We start from the raw sequence: 24,263 nt of genomic DNA, 5'->3' as shown, positions 1-24,263 counted from the left end.
TCGAATAGAAAAGGATTAGGAGCCCTCAAGGCTTCTCCCTCAAGTGGCTTACAGAAACCCAGACCACGTTTTGCTATGTAATCATGCAATGAGATAGGGTGGTGGTGGTGGTATTTGAACCAACACTCCCTAACAGCAACATCTCTTACTCTAGCCCTCACTGAGAGCATGCTACACAAAGTCAATTTTGTTTTATTTTGTATTCTTCCCACATGCAGTTGCTAGCATTGCCAGATCACTACATTCTGGATCAGATACCTATTATACACCAGACACTTTTCCAGGTCACGAGAAAGCAGGGGTAAAAATATAAACGTTGCCTCAATCTCTTCCTCATGAACTAGACATATTTGAATAATTTCTTACTTTCTGAGGCCACCTCCAGATTTGCCTTTTCCTTTTCCCCTCTGTGAAGACTGGCACTGCTCCTGAGACCCCAGCCTGGGTAGAGACCCAGGTCTTCCCTAGGTTCCAGAGGAAATGCTCAGTACACCCTCAAGCATATTGAGAAATTGTCCTTAAGGGCATTCATAAGGCGTGACTTTTGCTCTAGTCTTGGAATGAATCCTAGAGTGTAAACAGTGCTGGTTAATTTATGTTTTTGGAGAAGAATGCTTGAGAGTGGGACAATGACACAGAAGGATCCTCATAAAAGTTAACAAAGGCTCCCTTCTGTTGAAGCTTGAGAGCCAAAAACATTAATTCTGTGCTTCTCAGTACGTCTGTTACCTTAGCACTTAGCTGATTTATGTAAATGCCTTTTGTTGTTTCTCATAATATCACAGAACTTAAAACCCAAAAAGAAAACGGGAAAGAATAACAAGGGTACTTGGTGAGATGGCGAGAACACCCAGCCTGCCTCCTCAACCTTCACCCAAATGAGATTTTTTTTTTCTTTTTATTAAAGGGTATGTACTTTCCCAGTCTTTCAACAAAAAGGAAAATATGGGTGTTCCCGTGGGTAAACTTTGCTGTTAGGAAAGCAAATAACTGAAGGAGGCCTCTGATTCAAGAAAAGACTTTGTAAACACTCCCCCAAAAGACTGCCTTACTGGGGAGACAGAACTAAAAATGTGCAATTTTGAGGTGAAGGAAAGTATTGTCTGCTAAGTGTTCTCTCAGAAACATCTGTCACATCTCAGTGTGTGTTGGGCAGCGCCTTATTACCATGTGAAGCAGAGGTCCTACATACCACTTGGGAGGGTTGATAAGCTTGTCTGTGCCTCTGTCATTCTTAGGATCTAAATTCTGCCTGATAAGTCCATTTTACTTTTTCTCAACAACTATTTATTGAGCAAATGCTGTGTTCCAGGCTTAATGCAGTTCATAATTTCCAAGGCAAAGCTTTTTTCTGATTGTAATTTGTGGGCAGATATAAAATGTGTGTCAAAATAGTGCAGATGTTTATAACTGAATTACTGAATTGGAGATAAGAGGGTCCTTAAGTATCAAATAGGTATCTTGTTCAACAGCCTGCCAAAATCCTCAGATAAAGTATATGAACAGATTTAAGTGCTAAGATACACCAAAGAAATAACATTGGATTAAATGGAGACAAAACAATTGATCATGGAAGAATATATCCACCAAGTGCCAAAGGAGATAGTGGCCAACATCTCTCTAGTACTCTGGTGGACATTTCCTACAGCATCTGTTTTGAGGCGTGTCAAAAGGTCACGAGCATTTTTATCTCTAATGAGTGCATCAAGAGCATATAATTTGTAGGTGGCCACTTGGAGAAAGTCTACTTTAAGGTAGGTGTCAAGATCAAGTTTAGATATTGTTGACGAAGTCATTCATTGATTTGTTCATGTCTCTTCTTTAATTGTCTGAAGTCTTTTTTTTTTTAAAGATTTTTTTAATTGGGAAATTGGGGGGATGGGAACAGAGCTGGGGAATTGGGGGAAGGGGGACAGACAAGTTGCTGTCATTTTGTTCTTCATTCTAGTTGTGGAGGATGTTGCTTCATTGGCCCAAGTTGGCACCATCATTGCGCTCTTCCCGGGAGAGGCAGATCAGTCGCCGGCTTCTGGACAGCTGCTCACTGCGGCTGCTGGCCACTCACACTGGCTGCTGGCTACATATGGTAGCCCATGGCAACCCACTGCCACAAGGGCTGCAGCCTATGCCGTTGCTGGTGACTCATGGCAGCCCAGCTCCAGGTCGAGCTGTTGTTCAGCATCTTAGCTGTAGAGGGTAGTGTCACTGGCCCTCATATATGGGATCCAAACCGGGGCCTTCTGGCATCCCAAGCTAGTTCTTAACCATCGTGTCACTCGGCCGGCCCTGAAGTCTTCTTATAAGGAGGAGATGGATATGAAGAGGATGAAGGACATTGGCAGCATTTATGGGCCATGGGAGAATTCCATATTGTATGAAGGACATTTTCTTAGCCTGTTCTGCCAGCTGTACACTGGTCTCAGAAGATCTTGGGTCTGAAGGCATCCAATCCAGCAAGGTTCATTTCTTTATTCCTCTGCTAATGCTGATGGAGGATCTCAGGGAAGTTTTCAACCTGCAGAAAGTCTTAAGAGGGCAGAGCTAGGTGAAGAATTCGGGAGTGTGTTCTCACTCTCCTCATACCTCCTTACTTATCTCTGTTCTTAGAGATAAGCCTGTAGAATTACAGGAAGCACCTTTCCTTATGAAATGATAGGCTAAAGAGAGGTTCTTACTGTATGACTCATGTTGGCCATTGCTCTTTAGTCGAAAAGATGATGACTTGATAAGCAGTCAACTTATTGTTCAGTTTGGACTTCCTGTTTCATATTTATGATCATGTGAGCAAATTAAACCAACTAATGTTCTTTTCTAAGAAGGAATGTATACTATGAAGCACCGATGGGATGAAATGTGTGGGGAGTGACTTAAATGATGGGGTTAAAATCTATGTACCAGAAACCAGAACACTTAGTTCTTTTTCTTCCTGCTGCTCCCCTGCCTAGGGCCTCTTGAGAATGATAAGGAGTAGGATGATCTTGTCAGTGGAAAGGAGCTCAAACTAGAAGTGAGCAGCTGACTGATGAGCAAGACCAGGGTCAGCAACTGCTTTACAGCAAGGAAACACTTCATGCAATTGAAGGTCTTCATTGAAGTCTCAGAATTTAAGGGCCCATTCTTGTATTCTGTTACCCTGTAATCTGTAGGAGAATGACACATGGTTCCATAAAAAGGGAAAGATTGGTGTGGTGGAAAGACCCTAAGATTAAGAATTTAAAAATCTGGGTTTTAATCTCACTTTTGTCACTTATTGTTTGTATATTCTTGGGCAAATCACATCACCCTTATGAGCCTGTTTTCTTCTTTGTGAAATGGAGATGTTAGTAACATCCATTTCACAGATTTTTGTAGGCATTCAATGTATGTGTGTGGTACTTTGTAATAGAATGTTCTTTAAAATCTTAGCTATTGTTATTCTTCATAGTAATAACAACAATAATAAAACCTAACCAAGAGAGTCTTTGAAGCAGACCTAGTTTTACTGAGCAATAGAAGTGTCTGTTCTCTTAGGTGGCTATTTTGTTTAGACCAAACAAAAACACCAACTTCCATTTCTTGAGAAGTATGAACTCCTCCACTTGTGAGCCTTGTGCAAAGCTCAGCTTGCTATTGATGTCGTACTGGTACATGCAGTGAGCACACGAGCAGGTTTTAAGGCAGCCATAGTATAACCACAGCTATTCATCTTGATCAGGATCTGACAATGATCAGGATTATATGCATGTGAAAACTAGAACAAATCAGATATACAAATTTAAAAAGATATCAAATTTGGTGGCCGGCCGAGTGGCTCAGTTGGTTAAGAGCTCGCTCAAGAGTTTGAGCTCTGAGCAACAGCGGTTCGAGTCCAGCCAGAGCTGAGCAGCCCCTGAGCTGCCAACAGGTAGCAGGATGGCTCAGCTAAAAAAAAAAATAATAATAAATAAAAAATAAATAAAAAGATATCAAATTTGGAAGCTGATATGTCTAATACAATGTCAAGATAAACTGCTGTGTGAAACCAAGTTCCTGAACTGCTCATCAGTGTATATATTATAATTCCAAGGCAAGAGCATCTCTACCTGGTTTGGATGAGTCCTCAGGTGTCAGCATTAGTCTGAAGTTTAGGTCAACTGAAGGATATGGTATTTCAACAATTGGGTTTCACAACATCAGCTTTCATGCAGTATAACTACTTTACTTAAACAAGAAACATTTTCAATGTCATTAGATGTCCCCAACATTTTTCATGTTTATAAGGGCCATATCAGCTTCCTCAGCTACTGGTTGGGGGTCTATCTTTTAGTAAATAAGAAAAACAAGGACAACCCCATTTTTCCTGTATAGGAGGTCTTACTTAGCACATGTACAAGTGATTAGGTAGATTTTACGGTCAGTGTAAGAATTTATTTTTATATCCCTGGACTCAGTTTGAGTTAACCATGGTGAAAAACTCTTGACACCCAAAAACCAAGATTAATTCTTTAAAACGTCAGTGTATCTTTTACTTCCATCGTTTACCATCAGCTTCCCATCTTTTTACTCCCATGGAATAACCTACTCATAAGAATATACCATGGTCTTAGAAGGGGTTAAAGTAAAATATTTTGCATTGACATAGATGCCTGACTAAATAATTTAATAATTTTCTTTTAACACATGGAGCTAATTGTGCGTCTTCTGGAGAGAAAGTTTGTTTTCTTTAGCCAGGCTTCTGTGTTTAGCTTTAGCATTTCTGTCACCAGCAGCCCCACCACCACTATTAAGCAGAAACCCCAGCCACTGCTCTCAACAAAGAAGTGGCAAGCCTCCAAGAAATATATTTCCCCAAAATACACAGCTGAGAACATTAAAAATTGGGTAGGTCTGGCTTGTGTTTGGTTCACCTCTGAACGTCTCACGTACAACTCCTCAGTTGAATGAACCAGTGACAATTCAGCAAAATCACTCAGGAACCCAGGAGGTACTGTTCTGTCATCTACCACTTCAGCCTTTGTCTCATGTGATAGCTTAGGGTTTGCTGACAGAGGACATCAAAGAATGGGGACCAGGTTGAGGACAGTTTGCACTGTCTTTAATCATTTGGTGAAAGCTCAGGAGGATTTGTTCAAATTCAGCAAAGTAAAAATCCTCCACTTCAGCACCTCATTCAGACAATATGAGAACCAGATGGGTTTCCACATGCTGCCTGATTGCTACTGTCTGATGTAGACAATCGGAATTCTGCACATCTGAGCCATGACATCAGGGAACATCACAGCCCTTCATTTTGCTCAGTAGACCACACGAGAGCATTTATTTTCTCATTCATGTAGGCATGAAAACCATCATTCAAAAGGCACCTTGTCCTAGCCATTTGTAAGTTAATTTGTTAATGAAACATTACATCAGGGTAGCACTTTACAGTTTACAAAGTGCTTTCATTTCCTCATTTAATCCTTAAAATAACCTTGTGAAATAGGCAGGGCTGTTGAAAGAGGCTAAACAGTTGAGGAGAAAATCCAATATGCTACTATTCCTGTTTTTAAATGTTTGGTGTTAACTTATATATGGACTAACATTGAATTATAGCAAAGCTTAAAATATGTATGAGTCCCGTAGAATATATTTCTTCCAAAGGATATTATTCTTCCCCATCTATAATTTATGGAGCACTGGATTCTCAGACGTTTCCACTGATGCACCCATAACTGTATTGAAGAATGACTTTGTCCCCTGGGAGTAGGAGGTGGGGGTGGGTGTTTAAGAGAAGAGTGTAAGCTGCAGGTTACAGCACAATGTTTTGAAGTCACATTTTTTTTAAATTTTAAAATAAGTTGATTTCGAAAAGTATCGACTTGTTTATTTTTGTTACATAAGTTTGAGCAAAATTGACACATTAGGAAAATATACTATACTTATAGGCAACTAATTTGAGAAACTTAGATTATTTATCACACTGTATTTGCTCAAACAGGAATAATTTCCTTTTCACATCTTACAAGTGGCCACTGCTAACAACATTAGACTAGTATTGAGATAGATTTTTTCCTTAGATTGTTTGGATCCTCATTTAGCCTTGGTAGTTGAAATGACCATGCTGATTATATGGCTATTGAATTAATGGTTAACTGGCACTTCCGTGGAGAAAAACCATGTGTTCTGCAGGTTCTGATGATTTAGATGCAGTTTTCTTTAGTCAGGGGCCTGAGCAAGGCCTCTCAACAGCTCCTCACAAGCAAATATGGTAACGATATACCTCTTCTCACAATTCTTAGCCTATAGATTTGAGTCCAAATTTTATTGCAAGGAAAACAAAGTTCTTTATCATCTGGCCCCACCCTGTTAGCCTTTTTTCATCTTCTGTCATTTACACTTTTCTCTCCTCCAGGACTTGAATTCTTGTAGTCTCTGAATACATGAGAATTTCTCATGTTTCTGTATTTTTCTCTTTAACAGAATATATTCCTTTATTTTGAAAAATGTAATCTTGAATTTAACATTCTTAAAAAGTGGCTTGACTGCACTTTTGGGGTAAATGAGAGGCGATATTTTGATGAAATGCCATTAGGAATGTCACATTAGGATAAAGGATGGTAAATGTCCTTCCTTACAGAGCAGTAAGTTATACCAAATCATAACATGCTCACCAAATTGTCCATTAAGTGCCTTCATTGATGATAGCATTTATTGGTTAAGGTAGAGTAGGGGAGATAAAGTTGTAGCAAGTCGTATAAAAATATTGGTTCTGTTACCCAGATTATTACTGTACTTTGTTGTTCTTGGTCAGGATGGAGCCTTTGCCGTTAACTACTTTTTCTCAATTGCTCTGAGGTATATTGTGAACTCAATGATGTGTTATAGGTTCTAACGTATGGCTACATTATCACAACCTAGAAAGCAGGACAAGTGGGAGGTCATAGCTGTGAATGAAGGGCAGGAGCCTGAGCCCATGACTCTCTCCGTATTTTAGTTATTAATGATAGAAGATGTTGCAGCTCTTGTTAGATGAAGCTCCAAAGTTAGGATCTTATTAATCATGCTGATTGGATGAGCTTCTATAGTCTTGTTCTTTTTCTTTCTGTTTCTTCTGTTTCGTAGATTATGGATTAGGGAAAATGCCATTTAGAGCACTTGTCACCCTTTGCCCATTTTAGACTAGGATATCTTAAATAAAAATAGTGAGATAATATCAAGGATAGGGCATATCAATAGGGTTGTCTGGGAGTTACTGAGAAAAGCAAACGATCTAAATGTAGATGGACTCAAAATAAAAAAGGTATTTAATTTTTGTGTTCAAGAGTGACATTGTGTCTTAGTCTGTTCAGGCTGCTGTAATAAAATACCACAGACTAGGTGGCTTATAGACAACAGAAATTTATTTCTCACAGTTCTGGAAGCTAGAAGTTCAAGATCAGGTGCCAGCCTGGTCAGGTGAGGGCCTTCCTCTAGGTTTCAGACTTCTTGTATGCTCACAAGGCAGAAGGGACTAGGGAGCTCTGTGGGGTCTCTTTAATAAGGGTACTGGTCCCATTTACAAGGGCTCCACCCACATGACCTAAGCATCCAAAGACCCCACCTCCTAATACTATCACATTAGGTATTGGAATTTCAGCATATGAATTTTGGGGGGAACACAAACATTTAGACCATAGCACATTGGATCACACATGTATGTATATGTCCACAGTTTCATTTCTTATTTCTCAGCAGCCAATAGCATTTCAAGTTCAAGAAAGTAGTTTGAGGTTATGGAGAATATACTCTTATAATCCTAGTTACAAGCAGAGGTGTATCTTCAATCAAATCCTTTGTAACATAGCCACTGTGTATGTAGTAATGCATCTAAAGTACATTAGTGAAAAAAAATAAAAAAATAAAAAAATAAAAATAAAGTACGTCAGTGGAACTGTATCCTCCAGCCAAATGATTCTGATGTGTATTATTATGGGAAATGATAACGTATGTGATGTCAAAATTCCCCCCTCTTTTTATGTTTTTGATCAATAGAAGCATTTTTTATAGTAATACTATATGCTATCAAGTTTCCACAGTTGGCCCCAATAAACTATGCCTCGAGGCATTCACATCTGTATGTAGTCTTCTCCCACAGTAAGTCTGGAATAGTCTGTGACTCATGTTAATCATGAAATGCAGTGGAAGTGACACTGTGCCAGTGCCAAGCCTACCTTTTAAGAGACTGGCAGCTTCTATTTCCTCCTCTTTAGAACACTTGCTTTTTGGGTCCCCTGAACCACCATGCAGAAATTTGGCTATCTCAGTGAAGAAACCATGTGGAGAGGCCCTGGACCTATAAGGAGCGGGGAGGGGCTCATTCTCCCCAAATCCCAGTTAAGCCTCCAAATGACTCCAGCCCAGCCAACATCTGATTAGAACCTCATAAAAGACTCAGAGAGAGAGAGAGACCACCAGAGTGATTAATTACATAGCAATAGATAACCAAAATAATATCAAAATATCAGAATCATATCACAAGATCTCTGCTATAAAACTATACCTTAGAAAATGATTGGTTCTTAGTTTCCAAGAGGGCTCAAATTGCTGTTGGGCAGGCTGAGGTTGTTGGAAGCCTGGTTCAACTCTGATTTAAGGTGAACCTGGTATTGAAAAGATACAATAACTTAGTGCAAGGATCCTCTTTGTTGCAAGAACCCCAAGAAGATCCCTGTAGTTTAGACATAAAAGATGTTTTCAGAGACTCATAATTAAGTGAGTAAACTCTTAAATCTTATAATTTTGGTAATGCTTTATAATTATAAAGTTCTTTGTGATTTTCAAAACCTTTTTCACTTACAGTAGATCATTTGATTCTTAAAACAATCCTGTGAAGTATATTATTCCTCCTAATTTGGAGATTGGTTTTAAAAATTAGTTGAAGCAATGGGAACCTCCTTTATGGTAAACTCTCATATGGAGCCACAATACATAAAAGTGATACCAGTGTTGCTATTCTGGTTCAATTGAGGGATGGAGGGGGTGTGTGGGTTGGAGCTGACCTCCCTCGGCCTCTCTCCCAGCTTCCTCTTTGTCATCCTGCAGCAAAACCTGGGACACCTTGTAGAATGAGAACAAAACTCAACTCTGCATTTTGATTTAAACCCAAAGTTGATGAAATAAATCTGCTTTGTTTGCCTGAAGATTTCTCCCAGCTAACACTACTCATTTCTAATCCAATTTAGTTCTTCCTTGTCTTTATGGATTTTCTGTTTGCCCAGCTAGAGCTTCTACTGGGTGTCATTTGAGATTCTTCCTCTTTGTGGACTCACTTGTGGCATCTTAAGTTATGGTCAGCAGTACCATCTGTCCATTTATCCATCCACTTACCTATCCACCATCTGTTTTTCTATTCATTCATTATCCATCCATCCATCTATCCATCCATCCATCCATCCATCAATCCATCCTTCCATTTATATAGCCTACATCCATTCAATCACATCTTCATCCATTTACCCATCCATCCAACCATCCATATATTCATTTTTCCATTCATTCACTTTTGTCAAATATGAAACATTTGGAGGAAAGGATAAGATATACCAAGGTTATGGTATATCTAGCCAGCCAGCCATCCATCCATCCATCCATCCATCCATCCATCCATCCATCCAGTAAAAAATACAAAATATCTGATCTATAAAGCCTAAATATCAGGAATAGACTATGACTCATTTTATTATGAAGTAATTAATAAGTAAGCATCTTCCCTGGGTAGGATGATACATATATTTTCAAAAATAGATTAATCATAGTGCTATTTCTACTTTCCAAGGCTTCTGTGAGGATTTAAGAGATAAAACACTGACCAGTGTTGTTTGGAGTTCTCTGAAGAAAGATACCAGTGGAACAAAGAATACCACAATTAATGCTCTCAGTTACTTACAATCATGGCCCTAAAGTAAAAATCAAAGCTGATAATTCAAGTCCAGAGTACTAAAATTCCTTAATGATCCTCCAGAGAGGAAAAAATGGGAGTAAAGTTTTTTTACTATTAAATCATGCCCAAAATGATTTAGTCTAAATTAAAAAAAGAATTATTTTTGGCTGTGATAGTTTTCCTCTGTCCCTAAGAATGGGGGTGGGGATGGGGGGGATGGTTGGCCATTTTGGGTCGACAGGAAGAAACTGAAGCAAACTGCTGAATTTACAAGTCACTTTTAAATATAAGTTTTACAGCACAGGGAATTGGAGTAGTTTGTCTACTACTCCCAGTCGCCGTTGAAACTTGGATAGTTACAAACGCTGGTAAAAGGTGCGAAATGAAGTAGTTTTTTAGGCTCAGATTCAGGAAAGAAATCTACCCAGACTCTGCTTGTAATGTCTGATAGGAAACAGCATATTCCCTTGCTACTTGTGGAAATGTCACTTGATAATGAGTTTTGACCCAATTTCTTTCCTCATAGCAGCATAATAATTTCAATCACTGGGGACACATTCTGAAACCTTTAAAAAAATGATTCTCCTTGATGACACAAAAATGGCCCCCTTAATCCGATCTAATCTTTCACAGCACCCCATTCTCACAGAACATTTTACTCAAAATTACAGTGGTCTCGGCTCACAAAATATCAACCATTAGATCAGTTGTCTTTTAGAGTTTTCCTGGAGCTTATTCCTGGACATATTCCATAGTCATGAAAATTCTATTTACATATTATCTGTAGAGCATTTCTATATGTTCACCTAGATTAATTGTCCCCTCCTCAGTTTGTTTTCAAGTTAAAATGTGATCGGTGGTATTCTTAAGGCTGTTACTTCCTGACTGAAAATTGTTGAAGTATTTATTTATTTATTTATTTTAATTTTTTTATTTAGTCTTACCCAAGAAGCAGAAGGGGAAATAGGACACAAACACTGAGCATTCACATAGTAAGAATACTTTAAAATCACTACTGATTTGTGTTTTTTATAAGGTGTTTTTCAGAATGCACAGTGATGCTTATTTATGTGAAGACTGCAAGGTCAAATTTTGAAAACAGTTTCTAGTTTTAATTTGTATTCATCTGGAAGAAAGCATTTGAAAGGACAAAAGGAGTACAAATGGGGAATGTCATCAGAACCAGTGGAATATAGTGGAAAATGATTGGATTAGAAGCAAGGTGAGAGTTTAATACTGGTGCTCTTATTACCTGTGTGAGTAGCCAAGTCTCAACTACTCTGGGCTTCCTTTTTCTGATCTTTAAAATGAAAAGGCAATTAAATGGGTTGGAAACACCACAGAGATATTTCCCAGTTTACAGATAGATGAGGTCGATGAATCAGATTGCTTTCACATTGGTTTGCTACCAAACCAGCCAAAAAAGCAGAGAAAAGGTTCTATGTGATATTCAGGACACAAAGCAGTGGAACTGGATCTCTGTGATGTGAGTTTGTCCCCCAGGGAAGCCTATGAAAACTAGAGGTCCTGGCTGTTTACGTTGTGTGAGGAGTCCCCCCTTCGACTTAGGTTAGCAGTGTGAGGGGATCGCTTCTGTAACACTGTTTTTACCTCATTCTCTAGCACTCTTCTGGACTGCTTCTCAACTGCTTTGCATTCCTTTTTCTTTCCTACCTGCCTAATGGATGTTATTACCTAGAGTTTCTCCTGCATCTCTTTTTGCACACCCCTTACCCCGCCTTCTGCATGATCTCCATTGATCTGACACCATTTGATGATTTCAACATTTCCATGGCTTCCACTGCCACCTACATCCAGGAAATACTCAAATTTATCTCTAACATATATCTATGGCCTTGATGTCCTACTGGACACTTGTACTTGGATATCTCAGAAGAAACCTGAATTCATTCAGTCCAAACTCAATCACTAAACTCAATCCTCCTCAAACAGTCTCTGATATATTTATTTATATTACTTTTTTTAGGTTCAATTGGGAAATAATCTATATTTTTAAAATTAAAAAATATTTCAATTACAGTTGACATGCAATATTATATTAGTTTCAGGTATACAACACAATGGTTAGACATTTATATAACTTATGAATTGATTCCCCTGATAAGTCTAGTATCTGCCTAGCACCACACATAATTATTATAATATTATTGACTACATTCCCTATGCTGTGCTTTACATCCCTGTGACTATTTTTAACTGCCAATTTGTACTTCTTTATCCCTCCATCTTTTTCACCAAGCCCCTCAACCCTACTCCCATCTGACAACCATTAGTTTGTTCTCTTTATCTATGAGTTTATTTTTGTTCATTTACTTTGTTTTTTTGGATTCCACATATATGTGAAATCATATGGTATTTGTGTTTCTGTCTGACTTATTTCACTTAGCACAATACCCTCTAGGTCCGTCCATGTTGTTGTTGCCACAATGGTAAGATTTTGTTCTTTTTTATGGATGAATAATATTCCATTGTATGTAAAACATAGTCTCTTTTAGTGAATGGAACTGTCATCTCTTCCTTCTCCAAAGCCAGAAGTTTGGAGATCCTCCTACACTCCTCACTGCTCCATCCAGTTTCAGGCTACCGCTGTTGCCATACAAGCTCTTACTCAAAGTCCTTCTATGTTGCTGCTGGAGTCACTTTTGTAATATTCAAATTAAATATGATTTCTTGTCTGGAGTGCTACCGAGAGTCTTCATTACCCTAAGGATAAAGTCTGGATTTTTTTGGAGGATCTATCAGACCCTCCATCATTGGACTGCTGCCTTCTGTCTTGTCATTGTTTCTGACACTCTCAAGTGCAATGAATGCTCTGTCCATGGCCAATGAACCCAGTTCCCTGAGGTTGGCATTTTCAGTCTCACTTCTGAACACAAGTCCCTTCCTCCCACCCCCTTCTCTCTCTCCCTTAAATGCTTTCCTCTCTTTTATCCCCATGGCAAACTCCTTGTCTTTAAAACTCACTTCAGTGTCTCTTTCTTGTTTAATAGACTCTACCTGCCTGGAATTTCTTTTTTCCTGCAGCACTACTGAAATAGTTCTTTCAAAGCATTTGTCCCACTATCTTGTAAGTGCTGGTTAATTTTTTTCTCTCACTCTCCTCCTTACAGCTTCGGTGAGTGCTTTGACAGTGGGGATTCCTCTTCTACCTATTCATCCCTGGCCCCAAACAAATTGCCCGGCATATAGTAAGAGCTAAATAATGCTTTTTTAAAAAGTGAATTTATTTAATAAAATATTATCCTGAGACATTACTTGCATTGTTGTTTTGTAACTGTGCTGTTATTAACATTTTGTGATAAGGTTGTTTGCCCATCTACACTGAAAGTCCATGTGAAAAAAGCTATGTGGTGTGATGCTTTCTTCATATGGTCTCATCACAAGCAAATCAGGACCTCAAATTTTATTTTGACTGATGAAGCAATGTTAGGTGACTGAGAAGGAAGAAAATAGACAATATCACGAGCTGATCTGAAGCTGTAATGAGCCTTTGTCACTCTCCTTTCCCATTGCTGCTGTAAATGAGGCAACGTTAGAAGGAATTTTATCTCTATTCATTCTCTAGCTTACCTTCTCCTTAAGCTGCAGTGATAGATGCATTAGTAGATGCAGTAACTGATGAGCTAAGATGGCACACAATAAATACAGGCTAGTATAGGCTTTGGTTAATCCAGCATTGATTATAAAGAAAACATTTGAAGCAATTATCATTGCCAAAGAGATAGCTGAGCATAAATATAGGGAGACAGTCCGTCCTGAGGTATGCCAATCAGGTTTTACTGGGCTCAGTTTGAGTGAGTTGTTGAAAGGATGCTGATGGTGAGGGAAAAGGCTGCCCATCGGGCTGAGTTCTGCAGGAAGCTGTGGGAGCCATTACCCAGAGAACAGACAACACAGATAATTCACATGGTAGGAAGTGTTTCCATAGATCTTTTCAAACACAATTAGGTGGATCTGAAATAGATTTTTTTTAGCTCTCACAACACCTTGACATCAGAAAACCATGAATAAATAAAATTACAAAGTCAAAATTCAGTTCAAAAGGAACCCATGTGATAATGCCTTTTTCAATAAGTGCTACAAAAATAAAGCTGTGATAAACCATATCATTTCAATTTTATCCTCAGGGATTTTATATCCATATGCTTTTACATAGAAAAATGTGATTAAAAAAGAGCTCTGCGACCATGACTCCCGAATCCCTGGTAGGTGTCCAATGGTGGGACTAGGCATAGACGAGCTGCAGGGGACCTGTGCTGGGCTGCCTGCATTTTCCCATGACATTTCCTGGGGCTGGAAAGGCTCTGCCACTCCCTGGTCCTTCAAGGGACTGTCAGTTGCACACGATTCTCCCTCCAGGGATTGTTCCCTTGGGTTCAGTTATATTTCTAGGTAGTTCAGTTAACTTATTAAACATTAGCAGGGACAAACAGCACATTAATCCAATTACAGGCATAGAGAGACCTTAATGCATTTTACTGAATATTATTTCTGAGAAGTATGTGTAAACCAAAGAGGTATGGTCAGATAAGCTTGGCAAACACTGGCTTAGACAGAAAACAATTCTTCTCCTCCTTCTCCTCCTCTTCTTCTTCCTCCTCCATCTCTCTTGTGTAGAGCGAATTTCCAAGAAGGGAATCTAATCAACAGTTTCCAAAGTTTATTTGTACTTGAAAAGCTTTCTGTTTGTGTGTTCATAGAAACACAGTTTGGAAAATTCTCTTGGTAACAGTTAGGTCATCCCACTTGGGACTCGAGGGAGATGTGGGAAACTGAGGTTCTGATTTTGAGTGAGGCAGGGGCTGCAGGCATGGGAGCTGCCTAGTCTGCAGCAAAGAGGTACTGGGCATGTGGGAGGGGGCTCAGGAGAGTTTAGAGGGCAATGGAGGCAAGCTTTTTTTAACTCCCAATTTTACCTTCCGAGGAAAGGTAGAGGAAGGGGCAGGTGGGAGAAAACAGGAGTTATCTATTTGCCCTGGATGTCAGTTTCAGGTGTGGTTTTGAGCTCCATTCAGTAACTGCATGAGAAAACCTGTTTAGGGATGAGTTTGGACCTTCTCCAAATCAACTGGCTCTCTTAGAGGGTTGATTGGCCATAAGTTTCTTGGTTTTTCTTAGGCCCAGGGTGGTCTCGCCCTGTTCTCCTGGGATGGTTGGGTTTCTAACATTGACTCTGAGATTTATCGGCTGGGAAGGAAACAGCAAAGCAGCATGACAAAGTGAAAAGTTCATGAGTCTGGGCTTTAGAAAGGACAGGTTCTGCATCTCAGACACATGTTTAGTCTGAGCTCTGCCACTTACCCAAAAGATGACATTGATAGACTACTTTCACTCTCCTGTCTCAGCTCTTTTCCTAGATGAAATGTGAATATAGAAGTTGGGTCTCAAGTTTTCATCTGTCAAATAAAAGTATTACACTAGATGATCTGTAAAATTATTTATAGTTCTAATATTCTGAGTTAGATTTTACATATCTATGCTATATCATCTATATCCTTATCTGTATCTATCTATATGTAAGTATATATGCATATACATATGTAAATAAATAGGTTATCAAACAATTTTTTAATAATGAAAAAATGTCTAAAATAACTTATTTGTTCTGATGAATATAATATTTTCTTCTGCTTACATCTCTGGTTTATTTTGAATGATTATAACAAAAAACACAGACCCTCAGAAGGAAAGAAGATAGTTTGTAAATTTGAAGTAATATCTATTTAAATGATTTAATTAAGCAGGGAACTTTTAGGATTTAAGTATCTAACTTTTAAGTTTATTTTTTGATTAATGTATGGCTTGATAATAAAATTCGGAGTTATGATTTCTGAAGTTCCTGATTGAAAATATTTAATTGTTAAAGTGAGTTGTTCTACTGACCATGAGTGCTTATAATAATGGTTATGTGTCTAGGCATACTAATTTTTATGATTGCATAGCAGTATTATTTTTGGAGGGCTCCAATTATTCTCAAATGCTGTCTCACTCATTTAAAAATAAATTTATGAGGTAAAGAGGGAATATTTGTCTGTTTCTATTTTGCTAGATGTGGGAGCAGGTGTAGGTAGCAGCACTCTCTTGGAAACTTAGAAGTTAGAGACAGGACTTGAAATCAAGCCAAACTGAGCATAATTCTTCCAGGTTCCTAGTTTTTGATTGGCCAACCCATGAGTAAAGACTTAGTGCTCTATATTAATAATGAAGATGATTATCATAATAATGATGGAGTTTCTATTTTGAGTAATTCAACCTGCTCACTCCAAGCTCCTCATTCATTAAAATATACCAGGGTGTCAAAAAAATGTATACACATTTTAAGAGATGTTAACACTTTGGTCAGTGTTGCTCAAGCAGTAGTTTGCCATAATCAGATGTGTCTGGATGCTGATGGTAACCACTTTGAGCATCTCTTGTAATTTCAGAAGTCAAAAGTGACTTCTTTCATCTTTTATCGGTATATATTAATACTGTATTTTCCTTTCTTAAAATATGTATACATTTTGGGGCACCATCGGTGTGTGTGTCTGTGTGTATACATATACATATATATTCATATATAAAGAAAGATGAGAACCAAATTTAGGAGTCAGGCCGACTCTGCCCTCTCTTTTATTCGCAGTCACTGGACACTGTTGTAGGAGTCTTAGAAATGCTCGTTCGAGTCACTCTCTCATTGCTATTATTTCTGGTCATTATTTCCATCACCTTATACATGAATTATAGAAACAGCTTCCTAGCTTGCATCTCTGTTTTTAGCCTCATTCCTTTCCATTCCACCCTGCACACCATTACCAAGATAATATTCCAAAGGCACCCCTTTCATTTTGCCACTCCCCTCAAGAACCTATAACCTGCTGTATTCAGCCATATTTGGAGCTTGTTTTAGTCAGCCTGGGCTGCCCTAACAAAATACCATGGACTGGGTGGTGTAAAGAGCAGGAATTTATTCCTCACTGTTACTGAGGGTGGGAAGGCCAAGGACAAGGTGACAGCAAGGTAGGATTTTTTCCTGAGGTCTCTTCTTTCGGTTTGCAGGCAGCGCTGTCTCTCTGAGTGCTCCCATGACCTCTTTGTGAGGGGAGAGAAAGCTCTATGGTGTGTCTTCCTATAAAGGCATTAATTGTACCAGACTAGGGCCCCACCCTCATTATCTAATCTGATCCTAATTACCTTCCCAAAACTCCATCTCCAAATAGGATCACATGGGAAGTTAGTGATTCAACACATGAGTTTTGGGAGGACACATTCAGTCCGTAAAGGGGCCCCTCCATCTCCCCCGCCTTAATTTTTGTGCTCCTGGGGGTTGTCCCTCATTTTCCGGTTTCTCCACTCCAAGGGCCGTCCCCCAAACCCAATTGTGTTTCCCTTGCTGGTTTTTCCTTTTCTGCCCCCAATGCCCCTCCCTACCACCAACTCCTTTCCTACTCCTCTTTTCCAGAGAATTTCTTTTTCCTTTGTACTTCCTCAAATTGGACAGATCCTTCAAGGTCCACTTCACATTGCACCGCTTCAAAGAACCCTTTCTAATCTTCTCCAGTTTATACTAATACCCTCTTTCTATGAACTTGTATTGTACTATTGTCACACCATAATTTAGCAATTAATAATTCTCTAATTCTTTTGTAATATTACTGACATATCTTATTGGGATTAGTATTCTACCAGGTACTTTCGATCTGTAGTCTCATATGATTCTCTCAAAAGCCCCCTGAGATAGAAATTATTATAGTTTCTACTTTACACATAAGAAAACAGAGGCTCAGTGAGGTGAAATGACTTACCACTGGTTACACAACTAGTTTCCAAAACTGTTTTCTGACTCTAACTTTCATGGTCCATCAACTTATTCCTTATCCCATTTCATGAATTTTTACATGAGTTTTATTCTTTTTCATCTATCCTAATTTAGGTTATCTTGTGTTGTATGTATCTTTATAGGCTAAACTTAATTCTTTTTTGGGGAAAAAGAAACAAAGACAACGAATATCCTTGAAGAAATTCAGTTTATTGCAATTGAGTTTCTTCCCACTAAATAATACACTAGGTAATTCTGTGATAAACAGTAGTCTCTTTATTTAATAAATGAAGAAAGTGACAGAAACAAGGACTTTTTTTAAAATTAAATTTTATTGGGGTGACAATGACTAGTAAAGTTACATAGGTTTCAAGTATACAATTCTGTAATATATCTGTCATATTGTGTGTTCACCACCCAGAGTCAGTTTTTCCATCACCATATATTTGACCCCCCTTACCGTCCTCTATGACACCCCTCTCCCCTTACCCTGTGGTAACCACTACACTATTGTCTATGAGTTTTTGAGAAACAAGAACTTAATTTCTGTATTATATCTACTGGATTAGACAATTCATTTTTATTTTTTTTTTCTGAGTAAAATGTTAATGAGAAGCTCTTCACAAAGATAACACATTTATTCAACAAAGCAACATATCATTTTTATTTTATTGTGATTGAGGTACATTGATCTAACTTTTCCAGGACCTAATCTCAGAATATTTGGCCTCCCACACAGAAGATGAACTCTGAGGTTACAACCATTAGGTGGGGGGTGAGGGAGTGTGAAATAATTTAATAGTGGAAACCCACCAATCACACCTGACCCCAACCCGTCCAGACATAAGTGCAAAGAAACCACTTACAAATTCTTTTAGAATGATACCAAATCAGAAACATTTAATGTGCACTGAAAAAGCCAAGTTAAGAATCAAATTCAGACATGTAGAGGTGTGATATCTACAAGGAGAGCCAAGTTAGAAAAGGGTTAGCCCTTTAAATGGCCAAATTAAACAAGACACAATTGAGGGTAACTCATCCCTCTAGGCACCTATAAACCTACACGTGGGAACTTTTGAAAACGAAGTTAGCACTGATTGTGTCTTATTTTGCTTGGCCATTTAATGGGCTAACCCTTTAGGAATTTGGCTCTGACTGGAGATATCACACTTTTTTGTGTCTGACCTTCCCTTTCAACTCTCTTTTTTTTCATATATATACCGAATTTTTAAAAATCAGATATGGTGTTACATTGTTAGGTTTAATAAGAGTGAAAGATAAAAACAAAATATGAAAAAGAACAGTATGTGTTAAAATAACAATGTAATTAGACTACCAAGGACGCACTGCTGCTTTCTTTCTGGCCTACTTTACAATTAAGAGCAGCGTTGCACAGTGCTGCTTAAGGTCAGCAAGGAAGCTGCTTGGAGGGCTTCTCAAACCCAGCCTCACTGACTTAACTGCCTGTATGCTCAGAAGCAATCGTGCTTCAAAGGGACAGCTGAGTATGTGGGCACAAGAAGGCATGTGTCGAGAGTCACACAGCAGACAGATAATGTAATTAAGTCCAAAGATGGTTCCTGTCCAATTTCTTCAGCGTTTGAAGCTAATAGATTGCGTGTCATTACTGAAGAGCTGTCAGTTCCTGGGGCTGTCTGCATAGGTGGGAAAGAGGATGTTGAGAACATGATGAAAAAATTGCTTTCAAGGGTGTTTTCCTACTAAGATGTTCTGTGTCACCTGTCAGCAAACTCCCCCTGCTTTGAAGCTGTAAATTTAATCAGCTACTTGCCAATGGAGTGCTGACTGCATAGATTATCAGGGAAAAATTTCATGGCATTTGATTAACTTGTAAATTTTTATTGCAATGCACTAAAGAAGGCACCTCTCATGAAATCCCTTAAGAACCCAATCCTGAGCCACTATCCCAAGTGACCTCATATTGAGACACTTATATAGAAAACTATGCTTGATTTTTGGGCCAATGACCAAGTAATACTTTTACCATTCCTTTAACAAGGCATTCAGTTGAAAGAAACATGAAGTTTAATAAGTTATGATAGATATATTTACTGTTATGTTTTCTAAATTTAGGTCCTGCAAATTGCTATTTTCCCTATTAACATTTATGTTTCTCAGCATTGTTACACCTATGTGATAAATAGCCTCAACTATACCTTTCATGGTCTGATTTAAGGTCTTACCCTGGGGTTGATTTTGACACAAAACTGGTGAAATGATATGTTTTTACTGTCAAACATTAGGCAAGATTCATGCGTTGAGCTCAGGAGAGGGTATTATGAATATATGCCTTTTAATCCTTCCTCAGTCCTCTGACTGTTGTGCAGCTAAGGGTAATTCTCTTAAAAATTTGTTGGCACTTTTTATTTGGCAGTTTAGTGCTGAGGGAAGTGTTGGCAAGTGAACAAACAACTTCTGTTCCAGCTTCTCTATGGTTCTGTTCCAGGTCAATCCCAGGATTCTGGCGTAAGTTGAGAAGTTTCTGCAGATCTCCACCATTTCTGGTCAAGGAGACCTCTGGGAGGCCAGCTTAGAACTGTAACTGCTCTGCTAAACCCATGTTCATTGGATGACTAACTTGGCAATCTATTTTTCTCTGTGTAAATTTCCTGGAAATATCTACTACTGAAATTCCTAGACAAAGACAGCATCTTATGATTTGACCAGTGTTGTGTGTGTGTGTGTGTGTGTGTGTGTGTGTTTTCTTAGAAAACTGGGGCTAGCTTTGCTAAGCATCTATTCCATTAGTCTTGGTCTGTATTTCCTAGGGCTCACTTCTAAAAATCAAAGACCCCTTTGAAGTGGCTCATTCTATAAAATTACTAAACTCTTACTTTTCTCGTTTTATAACCCTCCCTTCATAATTTTTCTAGTATCGCTAACGGTGTTTATAAATTTGTAATTGGTTTCTCTTCATAACAAAACTGGTGATGTGTCAAAATGTACGCTGATGGAGAATGATAGTGTATTGGAAAGGCTCTGCATATAGAGAGATGAGAAATTAAAGGAAATTTTATGCATTCATCAGATGTTAATTATACAGCTGCTCTGTGCAAGGTGCATAGTAGATGCATATTTACATTTATATTTTACAATAATATAGATCTTATATGAGATTGATTTGAATGTGCTTTATTCTAGTGACCACTGTGACTGACCCTATGTGTAAAAGAATTTCTTAGGAGAAATAATCTATTGCTTGAATTTGAGAAAAGCAATTTTGTCTTATAGAGACAGAGTGGAAAGAACATTTCCCAAGAAGGGGCAAGATGGCAAAACATAGTGAAAGAAAAGTTTGAAAGGGCTAAATCAAGTATGCATTTATGGCATAGAAGTTATGACTAACTGACTTTAGCTAAAAGAATATATTTGATGTCTTGAAAAATGGGAAGAATTTACATCTGCACCCAAACAGTTTACAGAAATAAAGGTTTTTTTTTTTCCAAAAAGGAAAAAGAAGAAAAAGAAGAGAGGAGAAGGAGACAGAGAAGGAGAGAGGGAAGAAGAAATAAAAAAAAATTGATCATGATGTTGTAGAGCTGCTCTTATAGAATACCCTTAAAGACCATAGCCAGGAAGTTTGGTGACCCTGTCAAATTGTTGATAATTTGATTTTAAACTCGTATGTTCAGATCAATCTTCTGGAGTGGCAATGTTCTCTGATTTTGGTCTTCAGATCATCTTAAATAAGAACTGAAATATAAAAGACAATGTATAGTATCCTAAATAAAGGCAATTGATCTACTCTCAATGCTTAGCACAAGGCCTGGAGTATATTTGCTCAATAAATAAATAATGTTCAGATGAATGAGAGGCCAAGAGCAAGTTCACCTGCTGAGCGTCAGCATTTACTGCACACACTTGTAGTTGATTGGCAATTCCTCTTTCACTGAATAATTACTATTCTATATTTTGAAATCTCGCTCTTAATCAGTTTATAGGAACTCAAACTTTAAAAAATATTAATAGAAACACTCCATCTGAGAGGTGGTAAACAAGATGTTAAAGTCTGCATAATGGAAAACAAATTATGCACAAGAACTGTGTGCAATGACTTAGAAGGAAAAAAATGGACAATTTTTAACCCACTCCTGCTTCTTTAATTGTTTAATTGTTAGTTGGCATGTGAGATTCAAAGAGTCACTCAGGCACCACATTTTTGCTTCCCCGAAGACTGCCACTGGGCTGCTCAGGTCCCTTTCTTGTACAGCTCCGTGCTGCAGAAAAGACTCCTATAGGATAAAGCGAGCAAGTGTTGTTATGTTTGAAATGACTGAAGGTGCTTTTGAACTTTCTCACTGAAGCCAGTGTCATGGGTTAAAGACTTCAACCAAGGCTGCAATGAACCATAAAATCTTCCCTGGAACCCAGCAGATTATTCATAACTGAGGTTGGATACCCATCAAGGGTTACAAAGTGATATTTGATAGGAAGGATTTTTGCAGTATCATTTGTTTGGGTCTTTAAGACTGAACATATATATTATAAATGTTTCCTTTCCTTTGTTTTTACTGCCCTCTCATTCTTTTATGAGTTTGGAAGAAAAACTTCCAAAAAATACAGTGATAAGAGTCAGTAAATTTTCTGCAGAGAGTTTAATGGGACAGTTAAGATTTCTTAAATAAAGAATTCTTTCTTGGGCTGGCCGAGTGGCGCATTGGTTAAGAGCTGTCTTGGGACGCCAGAGGGCCCCGGTTCGGATCCCACATATGAGGGCCAGTGACACTGCCCTCTACAGCTAAGATGCTGAACAACAGCTCAACCTGGAGCTGGGCTGCTGTGAGTCGCGGGCGGCGGCGTAGGCTGCAGCCCCTGCTGCAGTGGGTTGCCATGGGCTACCGTGTGTAGCCAGCAGCCAGAGTGAGCGGCTGTCCAGAAGCCGGCGACTGATCTGCCTCGCCCGGGAAGAACGCAATGATGGTGCCAACTTGGGCCAGTGAAGCAACGTCCTCCACAACTAGACTGAAGAACAAAAGGACAGCAACCTGTCTGTTCCCCTTCCCCCAATTCCCCAGTGCTGTTCCCATCCCCCAATTCCCCAATAAAAATCTTAAAAAAAAAAAAAGAATTCTTTCTTGCTACAGACATGGCTATTCTTCCAGTTATGGATGGAGGGAGATCATTAACAAAAACACAACCCTGACAATACCAAAAACAATACTGAAAATATCTGATGATGCCCACATTTTAAAGATGTAACAACTGAGGCTGGTGGAGGATAAGTTACAAGGTCAAGGTCACATTGTTACTGCTACTAAGTGACGGAGCCCTAATTTGACTCCAGGTCCTCTAGCTCTGAACCACTATGTTGCATTTATTAAACACATGTTTACTGAGTTCCCAAGTATTTCCTAGTACATGTAGAAAACTGCTCATCTTGGTGGTTGAGTCTTACAACATAAGACAAAGCCCTGCTCTTAAGAAGCTTATCCTTTTGCCAGGGAGATAAGAGATGTTTAAACAAAAACTAACCAAAATAGAAGGCAGAAAAGAAGACGTGAAGACTTAATAGGAACTCCACACAGGAAAGTGGAAGAAAGAGTTAAAAACATAGGTAGGCATTTTAAACAAGGTAGGCTCAAGTTATTGGTCCAAATATAAAATATGGTATCATTCTACCAGGACATGCAAACCTACTTGAGGAGAGAAGATATAGCATTTGCATGAATGTTATAGCTCTGCAGTGTTTTTGAGGACTGGTGTGATCAGGGAGTGCTCCACAGAAGAGGTGGGACTTCAGCGGGACCTTGAAGGATGAATGAAATTTGGATAGGTGGAGAGGTGAGAGGAAGATGTTAGAGGTTACAGAAACGCTTCCCATTAAGATGTGGAGTCCCATTAAGTGGTTCCCATTAAGTATGTTTGAGGAGTGATTATAAAATATTGAGTAGATTGGCCTTAAGTTTTCTGGGGAAGTGATATGAGTTAAGACCTGAAATTTATAATGACCCACAGGGGGCACCTCGCAGGAAGAGGGCAGCAGCATGCTGGGTAAACGACACACAATTCACCTCACAGGACGGTCTGTGGGTGGCTCTCTTCACATATTGGTATTTTTGTCTGGGATCTTTCCTCAAAAATGCTTATTTTATTAGTAAGCACCAAAGCCAAGTGAATGCTGAAATAATTACCTGAGAAAAACAGAGGCTAAAGATTGGGGAATTATTTCCATAAACAGCAGGGTGTTTCCTGAGGCTAAAAAATGTGAATTATTCCTTTATTATTTTTAATACTTTACTAAATGCTCTCTAGTCTTTGAAGCGTCACACATAGACTCTTATCTTCAGTCATTCTTATCTTTGAAACTTATCCGATAAGAGCATTTTCAACTTTTGAGTTGCAGAAACAAGCGTTCTTAATAAAATTATATGGTACTTTCTTTGATATCTGATTTCTATCTCTGTTTATTGTCTTTCTTTTGACATTACTATTACTGGATGCTTTTAAAACACAGGTTGTATAGATTTGTTATTTTTAAGTATATAGAAAATGGTCAAATTAAATATTTCTAGATATTTATTATCCAAGAACAGGAATATGAATATATATGTATATGTATATATATAT

The sequence above is a fragment of the Hipposideros armiger genome, unplaced genomic scaffold (assembly GCF_001890085.2).
Source record: "Hipposideros armiger isolate ML-2016 unplaced genomic scaffold, ASM189008v1 scaffold_408, whole genome shotgun sequence".
Lineage (NCBI taxonomy): Eukaryota > Metazoa > Chordata > Mammalia > Chiroptera > Hipposideridae > Hipposideros > Hipposideros armiger.
Note: the sequence above shows the minus strand (reverse complement) of the source record.